The sequence below is a fragment of the Tinamus guttatus genome, unplaced genomic scaffold (genome assembly GCF_059628265.1).
Source record: "Tinamus guttatus ecotype Peru unplaced genomic scaffold, ASM5962826v1 Tinamus_guttatus_pri_ptg000602l, whole genome shotgun sequence".
Classification (NCBI taxonomy): domain Eukaryota; kingdom Metazoa; phylum Chordata; class Aves; order Tinamiformes; family Tinamidae; genus Tinamus; species Tinamus guttatus.
The window spans coordinates 4,934,151-4,948,309 of NW_028289136.1; the positions used below are offsets into that span (position 1 = coordinate 4,934,151).

At 43.1% G+C, this 14,159-nt stretch overlaps 1 protein-coding gene and 1 long non-coding RNA gene across 2 annotated transcripts in view; one reads left to right on the forward strand and one right to left on the reverse strand.

Moving 5' to 3' along the window:
- The window catches only part of TENM4 (teneurin transmembrane protein 4), a 364,557-nt gene that overhangs the window by 261,079 nt on the left and 89,319 nt on the right, over window positions 1-14,159 (forward strand).
- The window catches only part of LOC148592420 (uncharacterized), a 381,317-nt gene that overhangs the window by 49,173 nt on the left and 317,985 nt on the right, over window positions 1-14,159 (reverse strand). The gene's annotated exons all lie outside the window — the stretch shown is intronic.

Genomic DNA, 14,159 nt, shown 5'->3' on the forward strand with positions numbered 1-14,159 from the left:
GTGTTTGACAGCTGGTGGAGAGCAGGCAGCAGAGTCTGCCAGGCTGACTCAGCCAGAGAGGATGTGAATTCAGATGAAATGGATTTGGAGCTGAGTGCCAGGGCTGAGGAGTGAGGTTGACTTGTCCTCGGATCAAGTCCATATACCAGAGAGCAGGCAGTGGCCACGCGCTCGTGCTGTCACCCCATCTGAGCGTGTGGCTCAGCCGTGACACGGCAGGGCCACCTCAGGTAGCAAAGGGCCCTGACTCTTCTAGCTTTGACTGAGTTTCTCATCAAGGCTTTCTGGTAGGCCACTACTGACTTGGGATGGCTGCTTCAAAGTAACTTAGTGGCTGGTCCCTGTGCCCACATGCCATCCAATCCTTCTCAGACCATGTTTTATTGATTACAGTTCCGTATGCAATGATGTCAGGCATGTGAATAATAGCCCTGCATAATGCAAACTTAATATTCAGAGTTATCTCATTACAAAGGAAAGCCTGGTGCAGTGTGAAGGTTTGAATTAGAGGGCAGGAGATGAGATATTAAATTTAAGGCATAAGGGAGGCTGCATAATTTGTTTTGTTCTCACTCGGCAAAAGGCTTTGTAAACCACAAGTCTGGGCCAGGACACAGACTGTGAAATGGAGACTACATTTTGCAAGCCTCTGTTTTACCCTGGTAGCAAGAACAGTGCAATCAAAAAAAAAAATAGCCAAGCCAAGAGCATGATTATCTGCTTCACAGCAACTGGGATTCTGATTGAATATTTAAAATACTTCTGCACATCTGGCATGGTAAATGGACCAAATTATGCCTTTAGAAAAGATGGAAAAAATTGGAGAACCGTACAAAGAGGACATGCTGTAAAACAAAGGTCGCTTTTTGCTTAACATGAAACTGTATATCACTGTATTCATCTTTTCTGCTTACAGCTGACACAAGGCAGCAATAAAGTTCACCACATCAGATGTGTAAAAATATGGTAAATAGAGCCAAGGATAAAACCAGTTTGCCTGAAAAAAAAAGGGAGAAAAAATACCCTGTCGTGTTATGAAAAAGAGACAGAAGTGGAAAAAAAAAAGTTATTCTGCCTATCGTACAATAGAGACCACATCTGTATCACATCAAGAATAGCATGACCAGACTGTACAAATTTGGTGGACCAGCTCCTCATATCTTCTTGTTCAAAATGCTAATTGTATAACTGGGTTGCCCTCACCTTGAGATAAGCATTGTGTCGCCTTGTTAGCCTGCAGGACAGCAGATGTAGACAGGAGAGACAAAAGGCATTGACATGTTTACAAGTTAGTGCACATCAGCTGCTAACTTGCATTTGGAACTTCTTTGGAACAGTGGTGTACACGGCTAGAGCACAGCAACAGATAGATTGTAACATATTGGCTTGTGACAGCTTATTCAGATGTCAAAGTCTACAAATAAATGTTGTCTTTTCTGATGATAAAATGAAAAAGTCATATATGTGTTCACACCGTGCATTACAGTCTGCAGATAATCCATGTCGGCCATACATTATGCTGCTCTTTTGATTTTTCTGCTCTACTGCTAAGAACTCTTGTCATCTGGAAAGTGCAACAAGTACAAGTTGACCTCTTTGAGTTGTTTTTTCTTCTATAGATCGTTGTATGTTGTAGAAGTAGGTTGAAATTTAATTTGAATTGCAACCCCTGACATGAAGTGTCATCAGAGGTCTTGAGGTACTTTGGAGCCCAAGAGTCCTTGCTTAGCACAGGGATTGGAATGTGGTCACCTGAACTGTGAGGAAAATCTGATTCTAGGCTTGAGTCCTAGATGTTATGCTGGTCTCTGGAGCTGGAAGCTGGAGCACCTAGATCTGAGCATGTTTCCACTCTGATGTCTGACGGGTATATGCAGAGGGTCGTAGAGTAATTCAGGTTGGAAGAGACCTTCAGAGGTCATCTAGTCCAAATCCTTGATCAATGCAGGTCTACTTAGATTAGATGTCCAGTCAATTCTTGAGTACCTTCAAGAATGGAGATTACACAACCTCTCTGGGCTGTGTCTGTTTCATGGGTGACAGCTATCTATGGATTTCTTGGATACCCTGCGTTTTCTCAGATGGCACAAGGCACCTCTGTTCAGACAGCTGAATCAAGTCCCATGAGTCCTTCTTCAATGCAGCTGCTTTGTGACCAGAATTATTAAATACTGGGAAATCTGCAGCATTTCCAAGAGGAGGAGATGCAGATTTGAGCAGCCTTCTGAAAGGAGAGGTAGTATGTGTATGAGCATCGTGGTTTTTCTCTCTTCATGTTCCTATCACCTTGTCTGGACTGATGGCCGCTCTGGCCTGGAGTAGGGTGGTTTATTTGACCTGCTGTTCATACAGTGTTTCAGCGCTGTTGCTCAACTTGTCTTCAGATGTAAACAGCAGGGATGGGAGTAGCGTTGGTCAGGCACGTGAGCTGGTCTCCACATGTACCATCAGTGAAGAGAGACAGTGAAGAGGTTTATGGTGTCATTTGTCTGCCCTATTTCAGGTATGACCTGGTCGATGCTTGTTTTTGGTTGGTGGATTCTGCCTTTCAAGTCACTTTCTACTCAGAACAGTCTCTCTAGGCTGAGACTTCATGAAGAGCAGCATGGTTTTTCAGAGAAGCAACAAGGGGCTGCTCATGCAACACACAGTTTTGCTCTGCCTGAGCTCATCGGGAGACCTTTCCAGTGCTGCAGTATCGTGTGTCTGCTAATCAAAACTACTGCAGCTGGAAATTCCTCACTATGAAGGGAGCTGAAGTCAGAATCTTTTTTCATCAGATCCTAGCATAATCATACCCCGAGGGACATGGGCACCAAATTGCAGGTGTGTTGGCGTCTTCAATCTGGAGGCTGTTCATCCCCAGATCAACAACAACCCGAGCAGGAGTCACTCAAACAGTGCCTCCAAGAAAGATAATCTCTACCCAGGTTAGAAAAAAGGTATCGCCGAGAGCAGTCCCTTTTCCACACACAAGTGTCATTTGTCAAGACTGACACTTGTGTTTCACACCCAGGTCCACTTTATTTACACACAAAGTCCATCAACTTAAATGGAGTTGGAATAAGTAACTGAGAGCAGGCGATCACCCGGTATCTGTCAAGGAAACACAGTGCAGTGACACTGCTTTAGCGGACAAGGTAAAACACCAGGATTTTGCATATTTGACCCAAGAGGCCACAGCCTGTTTCACAACAAATGGGAGATGTTGCCTTAAAAGGGACTCAGAAAAGTGAGTCTTGCCTCTCTTTGGCAGAAAATAACCTCTGTAATTTATGACTGAAAGCACTCACTACCCAAGGGTCACTCTGTTACACCTCATATACACCCTGTCATGTACTTAAATAGTAAAAAATTGGAAGGTTTAAGTGACCCAGGAAATTAGCTTCCATTATGCATCCTAGAAGTAGAGTTAATGGCATTTGGCTAAGGCTTGAGAATGGGCAAAATACAGACCCCAATGCTTTTTTAGGGTCCTCCATCAAGAACACAGCGTTCAGGAAAAATAGAGGGGAAAGGGAGAGGATATTCCTCACAAGTTCATGGAGATGCTACCAGGGAGCAAAGCTCTGTTATCTGTCTTTCTTCCAGAGAAATCATCTAGCTGTATGAGTCTCCCCATATTCAGAGTCAGAGAGCTGGCCAGTTCACATTTCAATAGCCTGAATACACCCCGTCCAGAAACCATGAGGATATTGCAAGTATTGAACTAAATAATTCTTTTTGTCTCAAGGTTCTGACTGCTGAGCACAGCTGATCAGGCATTTGATGGCTTTTGTTATTTTGGGGGGGGTTTCCAAGGCAGATAGCCACATCTTCAAGGAGCATAAAGATTGCTGGTTCTCTAGGAAGTAGAACTGGCTGCATTCTTAATTTCCTGCTTTAAACAATTCCAGTTGTTAAACAGCTGCTGCACTCTACTCAAACAAAGTGAATCACTTTTTACTTTTAAAAGGCAAGAATCTTTCTGGGATGAAAAGCATGACAGGAATATAAATGTTTCTAATATTATCTGGCCTTTCACATTAATAAGAGGCTGGTGTTCAATTCTCTGCTGTTCTCTGCTGCCTCTTTCCATTTTAAACAGTTCCAAAGGCTAGCATCAGTGATTATGCAGAATAATTTAAATATTTATATATATATACATACACACACACACACACACATGTATATATTCCTATTAAAATAATGCTGACTTGTCCTGAAGTATGCTGCACATCATTACATTGAAGTATAGCAACTCTTTATTTTCTTAAATATTACCTGCTCAATGATTTTCTTTGAGGGAGAAGAGAAGAAACTGTATTGTCCTCTTCTTCTGCAAAAACTGTAGCAGCTAAACCTCTGCCCCTCAGTTTATGTCTTATTCATGACAGCTAAATGCCGTGCATGTCACTGAGTACAAATGCAGGCTGCCAAAGTACACATGGCCCCTTTTTGTCTTTCCAAGCCCAGTTCTGTGCTCAAGCAGATGTTACCCAAGAGCTCCCCGGTGGAACCGTTCCCTTGTTTTCCTTTCCTCCATTCTGCTGTGCCAGGACAACTCAAAGTTGCCATAGACTTCGAACCCTGGAGCAGCGACTAGGAGAGGAGAACCAAGCCCTGCATGATGGCATTTTGCCTTTCCTTGCAGCCTCACGTATTATTTACTGCTGCCACTAGGAACCAGCTGTCACGTCAGCAATGACCAGCAATGATGAGGCTCTGCCCTAGACACGTATGAATCGTCAGAAATGCATTCTCAGCTGAAATAGATCCAGAGTGTCTGTTTTCCTTCACCATAGCCCTTTGGTGTCACTCCACAGGGTAATGCTTGGTCTCCTGTTTGCCCTGTTCAAGGATCAGGTAGTGCTTGTAGTAAGGCGGAGACTTGCATAGTGCTTTGGGACTGCAATATTTCAAATTCTTTGGCAAGGGAAATTTGGCACTGCATGCTGGCCCTCCTAATGCCCACGTGTCCACCATGTGTCCACCACATGCCAAATAGTGTGTTAGAGAGTTGGCAGGAGGCTGCAGTGCTCTTCGCCAGTGTGTAGGGTTACCCTGGAAGGTAGTGATGGAGTTGTAAAGGGAATTGTAAAGAATCTGAGAAAACCCCAGCACACAAAACTTTGTCTTTACGAATGCATGCGTAGCAGACAAGGGGTGTTTTCAGATTTCTTTTGTTTGTTTCCTTTCTGCACACTGCTATGAACCTTTACTCCATCCCTGCAAGGCTTTTATAGCACAGGAAGATAGTCCCCTGGGCATGGAAGGGGAGCTGTCTGCTTCCTTGAAGCCATAAAAAATGATGCATTAATGTGTTCACTGGATTTACAAAGGGAAGTGTCGAGATCTGAATGCACCTGGGAAGGCAGCCGTCATAAATTAGCATTTACCATCACAGACAGATCCAGTCAAACAACAGGGTCATCCTGGAGGAACCACAAAAGCTAAAAAGATGAAAAAGTCCGTCGAACCTGAAAAGATTGGGTTGCTGCTATAATTTGTTATAAATCACCCAACTTCTATTCCATTCTTTTATGACGACTGTTAATCAACCTCACCCCAAGTCAGAGAACAAACTGATTGTTTCATGTTTTCCAGGTTTTAGACCTTTGCTTTTGACTCTACTCTGTGTTGGAAATGACACTTGTGTGTCACCTGCTGCCAGTTGCTGGCACTGGGACTCCTAGGGTGAATCCTTGCATCACTGCACCCAGAAATAGATGTTGGTTGTGCCATTGCTGAGACTGATGTGTTTTGAACTGAGGGTCCAGCAATGGCTGTGGATTAGTCTGCAGCCTGGGAGAGTCCCTGGTACGTTTGACAAGACCATAACGAAATTCCTTGGACTCATAGATTCAGAAAGAAACCGTGAAAACGTGTTGGAAGAAACATACCATACCAACAAACATACCAACGTGCCTGAAATGTGGGAAGTTACTGATGGGAAAGAGGCAGCGCTGGCATATAAAATGTAATAAAAGGTAAATCTTCAGAAAAGATAGGGCAGGACGCACATTTCACAAAGCATTTCTGCTCCTGAGGAGATGCTTAAACAGGATTTAGGCTTCTGTGTCCGAAGGAGCACCTCAGGAAACTCTGTCAGGCCTCCTTTAGCATCTGAGACAAGCTATTGCCTCACCTTTGGGGCAGAACGTTCCCTTAGAAGCATGAAGTTTTGTCCCTGAGTGTGCCCAGTCATCTACTCTCTTGGGTGCCCAGCAATACGGCCCCTGTCCTCTTGATCAGGACATGAGAAGGAAGCATGCCTGTGCCTCAGTTATTTGAAACCATTTTCCGAGTTATGTTCAAAACTTCTCTTGAATTGCACTTGGTTCAGTCAACAGAATATGTTAGGCTGAGCCTTTCAGTAACAGCTTACTCGCTGTGGCACTTGCTAGGGAAATGGGATAACCTTGATGAGAAGGATATCTGAGCTGCAGAGGGTGCTAGCCCACAGAAACTTCCTGGACAACCTGCCCCAGTGCTCAATCACCCTCCCAGTAAAGAAGTTTTTCCTTAGGTTCAGATAGAACTTCTATTTTGTGCCATTTTCCTCTTGTCCTATTGTTAGGCACCACTGAGAAGAGTCCAGCCTGATCATATTTACAGCCTTCTTTCAGATACAAGTTGATAAGATCCCCTTTCAGTCTTCTCTTCTCCAGACTCAACAGTTCCAGCTGTTCCAGTCTTCCCTCATATGAGTGATGCTCCAGTCCCTTCACGTCTGTAGTCCCACCATCATGATTGCCTTTCACTGGACCTGTCCTGCAGCTCCAAGTCTCTCTCGTTTTGGGGAGACCAGAACTGGGCACAGTTCTCCAGACGTGGCCACATCAGGGCTGAGTAGAGGAGAAAGATCACCCAGCAGTGTGTGCTAAGCACTTAAATGTGAGGACAATTTCTTTTCCAGGGAGCCAGCAACCTGATTTGGCCAAGATTCAAGCAGTGATAACCTTACTAAAGCAAAATCAAAACAGAGCAGCTCGCATAGAAAAAGCAAAGCAAATATTAATAGCTAACATAATTACAGGAGCATCAATAGACTCCTTGCTGTTGCTCCTCAAATTTGTATTTCATTTTCCTTTGATTTCTTACAGTGGAGCTGGAAACTACAATGAGATGTTGAATAGGTAAAAGAATACTCTGCAGAGTACCAGAATGAAACTCAATCAGCAAATGCAATTGGCGTAATTTAGAGTACGGGTCCTCATCTCAGGGCAGAACTTCACTATTCCTGTCAACCTTCATCAGCATAAGCACCAACATGGGTTTACTCCAGAACTACTGAGCCATTTCTTTGACCTCTGTGTTGCCAGAGCTTGGATGAGAGCTGGAAGGGTTAAATCTGATTTGTGTAAGGATGAGAATAATGAACTGTGCTAACTTTTCTCTGATCATCTGTAATTTAGGCACTCTCTATCCAGTCTTTCCTGGTAGAGTATCAAAGGCATCATAGGACAAGTCAGACAGCGTCCCTGCAAAGGATGATAATGTTGCCTGGTGAATTCTGCAGAAAGGAGAATGAAGAAGGGCAGATACTGGGTGAAGTGAGAGCTGTGAGTTTGAGTGTTATCAGAGCGTTTTACTCTTTCACTGACAACAAAAACACTCCCGAAAGACAAGGTGTTTTTATTGTTGTCTTTTCAGTTTTGCTTTTGCTTGGCAGTTTAAATGAGCAGCTTCTCCCACTGCATCCAGTGGCAAAAAGTCACGTCACCCGGAGCACGAGTTTGTCACATGCGCTCTCCTGGGTTTGCCATAATAAGGCTCCATCGGATCACGTCCTCCCACACCTCTCTGTGGCTCCTGATGATAACTAAGCGATGTCACGGTCTGCAGGGTGTTCTCTGTGTACAAGCATCTCCGTCCCTACCCGTGACCTGCCTGTTCCAGCCCGACACTGGGCACGCAACACCCGTCACGTTCTGCTTAAACACATAAGAGCGCCCCTGGCTGGGCATTATTTGCATTCTGCTGTGGTGGATTTCGTTGCAGGGTCCATAGCTCGATGGAAAGGCTCCATTCTTCAATCCTAGCGTGCGAAGGCGCTGCCCGTTAAATCAGCCTGCACAATTGCAGGGCCGTGAAAACTCACAGCTAATTTGAAATTTTATTAGATCTCCGCTGTTCTTGTTTACTGCAGGAGAGGTCTCTCCAAAGCCAACTGTTTGCTCCTATACGAAGCTCCGATCCTTGGCACCTGGTTGGAGCTGCGTGGCGGTGCCTTAGAGGCCTGGGAATTAGAATGTGCAAGGCTACGTGTGGTAGCATCAAATGGGGACCCAAGGAACGCAGGGTTGGTCCCCTTGCTGCTGGAATGAACTCTATTGCAAGATAGTAGTGGTTTTGAACATGACAGTTTTTGTGCTGGGCAAGGAAGTGGCGGGGATTATGTCACATTGATTTAATCAGAATTTAAAGGCAAGACAAAAGGCCTGCCTCCCCTAGTAAGCCATAGCAACAGGCAGAGTTTGTCCCACTGGCTTTGTGATTTAGAGTCTTACTCCATTCCTAGCAAAGGAGACTTTCAAGGGGAGCAGGAGAGTTTGGACATGGGGCCTTACAGGCAAGGAGGACAGTCACAAACCTCTCTGTAGTATTTAGATGCCTTTAGTTAAAAGGTGCCTGCACTTTCCGGAGTGCCTGGGAGGAAAGAAATGTGTCCCATTTAGCACCTGGGAGATAGGATGCTTATTTATACAAACCTTGTGTTTGTCAAAACATACCTGGAACAGGTTCACTTTCTTGTTTTTTTTCCCAAAAAGGAAATTACTTTTGCCTTGCATCCTGCAAATACTTTAGTGGTGTATACCAGAAAGTGCAAGATTGATCCTGCAGCTCACCTGAGGCTCCCATGGGCAGAGTGAGGCAGGCACAGCAGGAGATCCAGTCTATATTGACCTCAGAAGATCCAGATTATCAAAACTGGCCAGTTATTTTGATGTCTCCCCTTTTTTTATATATATATATTTTTTAATGCTAGTGTTGATATATTCTAAAGGGCATGATTTTCAGAAAGCATGTCATAAGCAGTGCTGGAAAACCAAGTAATTTGAGGTCAAGGCAAAACTAGGTCCCATCCTTCTCTATAGTCAGAGAGAAGTAGATCTAAGTTACACATCAATGATAGGCAGTCAGAGTATATCTCATTCAGTAACAGTTCCCTGTTTCTGAAGGATGCAAGGCAAAAATACAGTGAGAAGAAGATGAGAAAATGTGTTTGAGAACACAGGACATGAGGTGAAATAGCTGGATATGACACTAGTAAGAAACCTGGGAGAAGCCTTTGTTTCCCTTCATTTTATAGCCAGTGTTAAACAAGTGTCATCCTTGTTGGACCACGATGCTGCTCCAAGAAGTCACAGATCGCTTCAGAGCTCGGTCTTTTCCTTGAAGCAATTCTTATGCTGAAAATGAGCTGAAAATAAGTTAGAGATATGGATATCTAATGAGAATTGTGGTTATTTAATTGGGTTGCACTAGTACTTCAAAGTCCTTTGGGGCTAAAGCAGATGTTTTGCGAGCACAGAATAGAGGGCAGTTTCTGCTCCCAAAAGCTTTGCAGACCAAGTTAGTGTTTGGAAGAGCTCGCCAAAGAGGCTGGTGGGCTTGCAGTGATGTGTGATCTTTAAAATGAGACAGAAACCTTTCTAAAAATGGCATTCCAAGTCCACCCACAAGATATGAGCCAGGTTTAGTAACCCCCAAGTAAAGTTATCTGCGTAGCGATGTACAGAGAGGGGACAGGGGACTCTTCTGGGTTGAAAGTCAAAGAATAATGTTAGCTGAATAAATCGGAGCTGCTTTATCCTAAGCAGCACAAAAACAACATTTTTCTGCTGAGTCCGGTTGGTTTTTTAACAGCAATGTTCTCCTTCGCATCAATCCTTCTCTGAAGGGATTTATTTGGAGTCAGTGAGGCAGCGCTCCCAAGGTGACATCCAGAGGTCCTGTCCAGCCGAAGTTGTTCTCCGGGTCCTTGCTTCTAAGTGAAAATGCAGCCCCCTGACTGTGCTGTGATTTATCAGCTGTGGCAATGCTGTGCCGCTGGCTCCCTTTCCACGCAGACAGTGACTGACTTGATTCACCCCGCGGTAACTCTGAGCTTGCAAAAGATATTTCATGGGTTTGCACAAAGTCCGTCCAGCAAAAGAGTTTTATATTTGGCAGGACTGCCAGCCAGGTTATTAAGGACACCTCTGTTTGTAGGATGCTGAAAATGTCTCAAACACATAAACACATGTGCTGGATGGAAATATTAATGAACAAAGAGAGAACTTAAAATCTGGCTCAGTGATAGATCTCCAAATTAATTTGTTAATTGAAAGACATCTATGATTGAAGCTGTTTCTAGAGAGTTCCTTGTAATCAGGTCTAGGATCCAGCCCTACTCAGTATTTTTATCACTGTCTTTGAGGATAATTTAAATGTTTGCTGGTAAAATCTTCAAAGCCTAGTGTGGTAGCAAACAGAATATGCACATCATTTTGATATAGAGTGATCTGCCTCATGTGGCTACACGGGCACAGTCAAACAAAATGTGTCTTAATGCAGCCAACTGAAAGATAATACCCCTGGGAATGAAGAAAGCATGTTATACTTACGGGTTGGGAGACTGTTAAAAAGCAATGACTCAGAACAGGATTTAGAGGTCATTGGAGATAATTGTCTCAACATGAGTTCTCAGCGCAAGGCTGTTGCTAAAAGGCTACTGTGATCTTTGGAATTATTAAAAAAAATAAAAAACAGAAGCAGGGAAGCGGTCTTGCTTCTGTACCCACCAATCCTGCTCCAGTTCTGTGTCCAGCCTTGATACCCACAGAGGATGGGAGGGCTGGAAAACAAACCCTGCCATGGGAAGTTTAATCTCCTCCTCCACTCAAAGAAAAGGTTGAGAATGCCTCGAGTGCCAGAGGAGAGGTATTGGTAACCTTGCAGATAAAGGCGGAACGAGTTCCAGTGGCAGGATGTTGGAGTGAGACAAAATTCAACCTTGAAATAAGAGGCAGTAATTAAGCGTTTGAATAGCTTACCGGAGGAAGTGGTAGACTCACTGTAATCAGCTGTCTTTGAAATATGAGATATCTTTCTAAAAGACAGTCTTTAATCCAGTTCTGGGAAAAAAAGAGACAGTTTGTGTATATAAGAAGTCAGACTAGCTAATCATAGTAGCCTCCTTGACCTTAAAACATATAAATTACTGTAATTCTCTCCAAGTAGAACTTTTAGCCTTGAAGGGAAGGAATTCAACAACACATTTGCTCTGTGATTTCAAGGAGCCGTTGTCATATTATGGCTGTATGTTGCATAATGGGGCTTTTTTCAAGCCCATAACTATATAAACATGGTCCTAACTGAAAGCTGCTGGTGCTGCGTATTGGCAGTCCGGGAGCTCCCTGAATTAGGAATCCAGGCATTGATCTTGACTGGCTGGCTTTGCTGTAGCAAACCTTGGGCTGCAGAAGTCACTGAGCCTACGTTCATCTTTCTGTCTCTGAAAATCTGCAGTGAGTTCTGAGGCGAATTCACCTTTTTGCTTTAAGAATTTCAAAGGCATTTGTATTTTGAGTTCATACTGCTCTGTGAAATCTTACCTTGATATATTTTGCTTAGCTTCCAGGATTGCCTTGTTCCCACAAGGCTGGGTTTTTTTTTTTTTTTTTTTTTTGCTCGTTCATTTGTTTTGGTTTGTTTTTAATATTTTGCTCTCATTTCGTTAATCCATGCAGCTGCCCAAATGCCTTGCTCTTCAAAGGCCTTACAAATGTCACTTTACCTTCACTCTTCTGACTGAGCCAGTAAGACATCTCAGGGCATGAGAAATCATACCTGTGTACAATTTCATTATATCTCCTTACAGTTCACTGGAAGGCACCACTTGGATCACTTACGGATCATGTGATAAAAAGCACATGAAAATGGTATTCAGAGGGGCACATCACTAGTTATAATCTGTTTTGTGGCTTAACTCTTGCTGTTCTCCACACCTCAGACAATTTAAATTTTCCAAGCTAAAGAAATACTTTGCCTTGAAACTGCTGCTAATATCAGAGAGAGTTGAGTAACTAAACTCTGCTTCGGCTCTGGAGAACCTTGAAGGCTTTAAGATGTGAGTGAAGAAGCTCTTTGGTACAGTTAGTCCATGCAAGGCCTCAAAAGCATTAATGGAGACATTAATCTGCAGAGGAGGCCTTCGCATTAACCACCTGCACAGAACATAGTCCTGTGCATCTGTTCTTCAAACACTCATCCACTCCTCCCAGCAGAAGGAAGATTTCCTTGCTGTCTCACAGCTTCAGGTCCCCAGATTTATTCCTGATATCTGAAATAAAGACGTGGCAATGAAGAGGTATAGACCAGGTGGTACCTGCCATCCTCTCAGTGTCTGCAGCCTTAGAAAACATTATTAATGTGTGGGAGAAAATGACAACATTTTATTTCTTAAAAATTGTATAGTAACAGAGCTTGCTTTTAGTTTCATGTCTTTCTCCTTTTTCCTTTTTTTTTTCCTTTTTTTTTCTTTTTTTTTTCTTAATAGGTAGTTATATATAGGCGTCCTATGTCCATGCAGGCCTCTATTTCGTGAGCAGTAGCTCAAATTCCACGTGAGTTTTGACCTTCCAGAATGCTACTGGCCGAATCATCTATAAAAAGCCTTTTTTTTTTTAATGGGCAAATAAAATATAATTAGTCTTTTTTCATTATCACTAGTCATCAAGAGAAAGGGCAGATGGGTAGATTTTGTGCCTGAGCTGATAAATTTTCGTGGCAATTTTGCAAGGTGTTATAAAGTTGCAGAGATATCAGTGCAGACAAAGGTAAGGATAATGGATGGGAGTTTTTTCAAAAGCACTTTTGCTAGTCTAATGCTGCTCCCATTATCATTAATGGCAGCTGCAGAGCACTTGTGAAAATGACTCTTTGTGTGTGTATGCGCGTGTGCACGTGGAGCAGGCAGGTCATTGCGCTCTTACCCAACATAGATTGGAAGCTCTGGGAACATCAGGCAGGCCTTTTTTGTTCAGTTTTCCTTGTAAGGGTAGCTACATGAAATGATCTTGTCAGTGATGTTTTATGGCCCTAAAATCTCCCAAGACCGACTGATATAACTCAGCAGAATCCTAGTCCATGACATGTAAGCTATCGTAAGTGCTACAGCAATAATAGTAGTTCAGATTCAGGTCCTAGCTGTATTACAATAAATTTGAAACAATACTAATGGCATTGGCAAAAACACTTCTAATTTGTACTGGTGTGACTGGGTGAAACTGAAACTCACAGTCATAATGGTAGACTAACTTGTTTTATTTCACTGTTTTCTTTGAAATTGAAAATATATTATCCTGACAAGCCCAAATCTCAGCCCACTCCAGGACAGACCCATCTCTCAGAACAGTTTTACTCTGCACATTCATTTTTTGCTTCCAAGCTGAAATTGCCAATAGGATGTTAGCCATAAAGGTGGTTCCTCTGATATATAGAGCTCCCAACAACTAGACTGAGACCAAGCACTCATTTCACATAGACCTCTGAGGAGCTGTCACATGGCAACAATTTTCCTTCCCTAACAAACTATCTTGTTTGGACGGATGACTTGGAAGCGAAGGGCTGCATATCCCATTACCCAAGACCAAAAATATCCAGTGCCCCTATCTGATGTAAAAATCCATCTCAACTACATGCTAACAGCTTTTATTTCTGAATGTGATGCTTCATCAAGCCTCCTCTGAGCTTGTTTTGTGTTTCCTTTCCTGTGACTGCTTTTTACCATGCTGTTTGCAATGATCAGTAGCATCTCAATGATCTGGGAATCAGGTGGACGAAGGGGCAGGGTAGCAGCAATTTGATGACCTTACAGATATGCAAACCCTCATTTTACCAGAATACATTAGATAAGCTTTACTCAAGTATGTGGCTACTGTCGTTATTGTTTTTATTATTATTTAGCAGTTGCTGGAAGTACAACACTTGTAACCTGGGAGTTCAAGGTCCTTTGTTAACGTGTGTCTGCACAGAAGAAGTTGACACAGAACAAAACAGGCTGAATTTCACTGTTTTCTTCTTTGCTTACTTCTCCTGAAAGAGATCCTGATAGTTCTGGGGGGTGCAGTGTGTTTCTGGTTTCTGCAGGAAACAGAACGCAAGTACCAAAGTTACTGTTTTAAGCACAG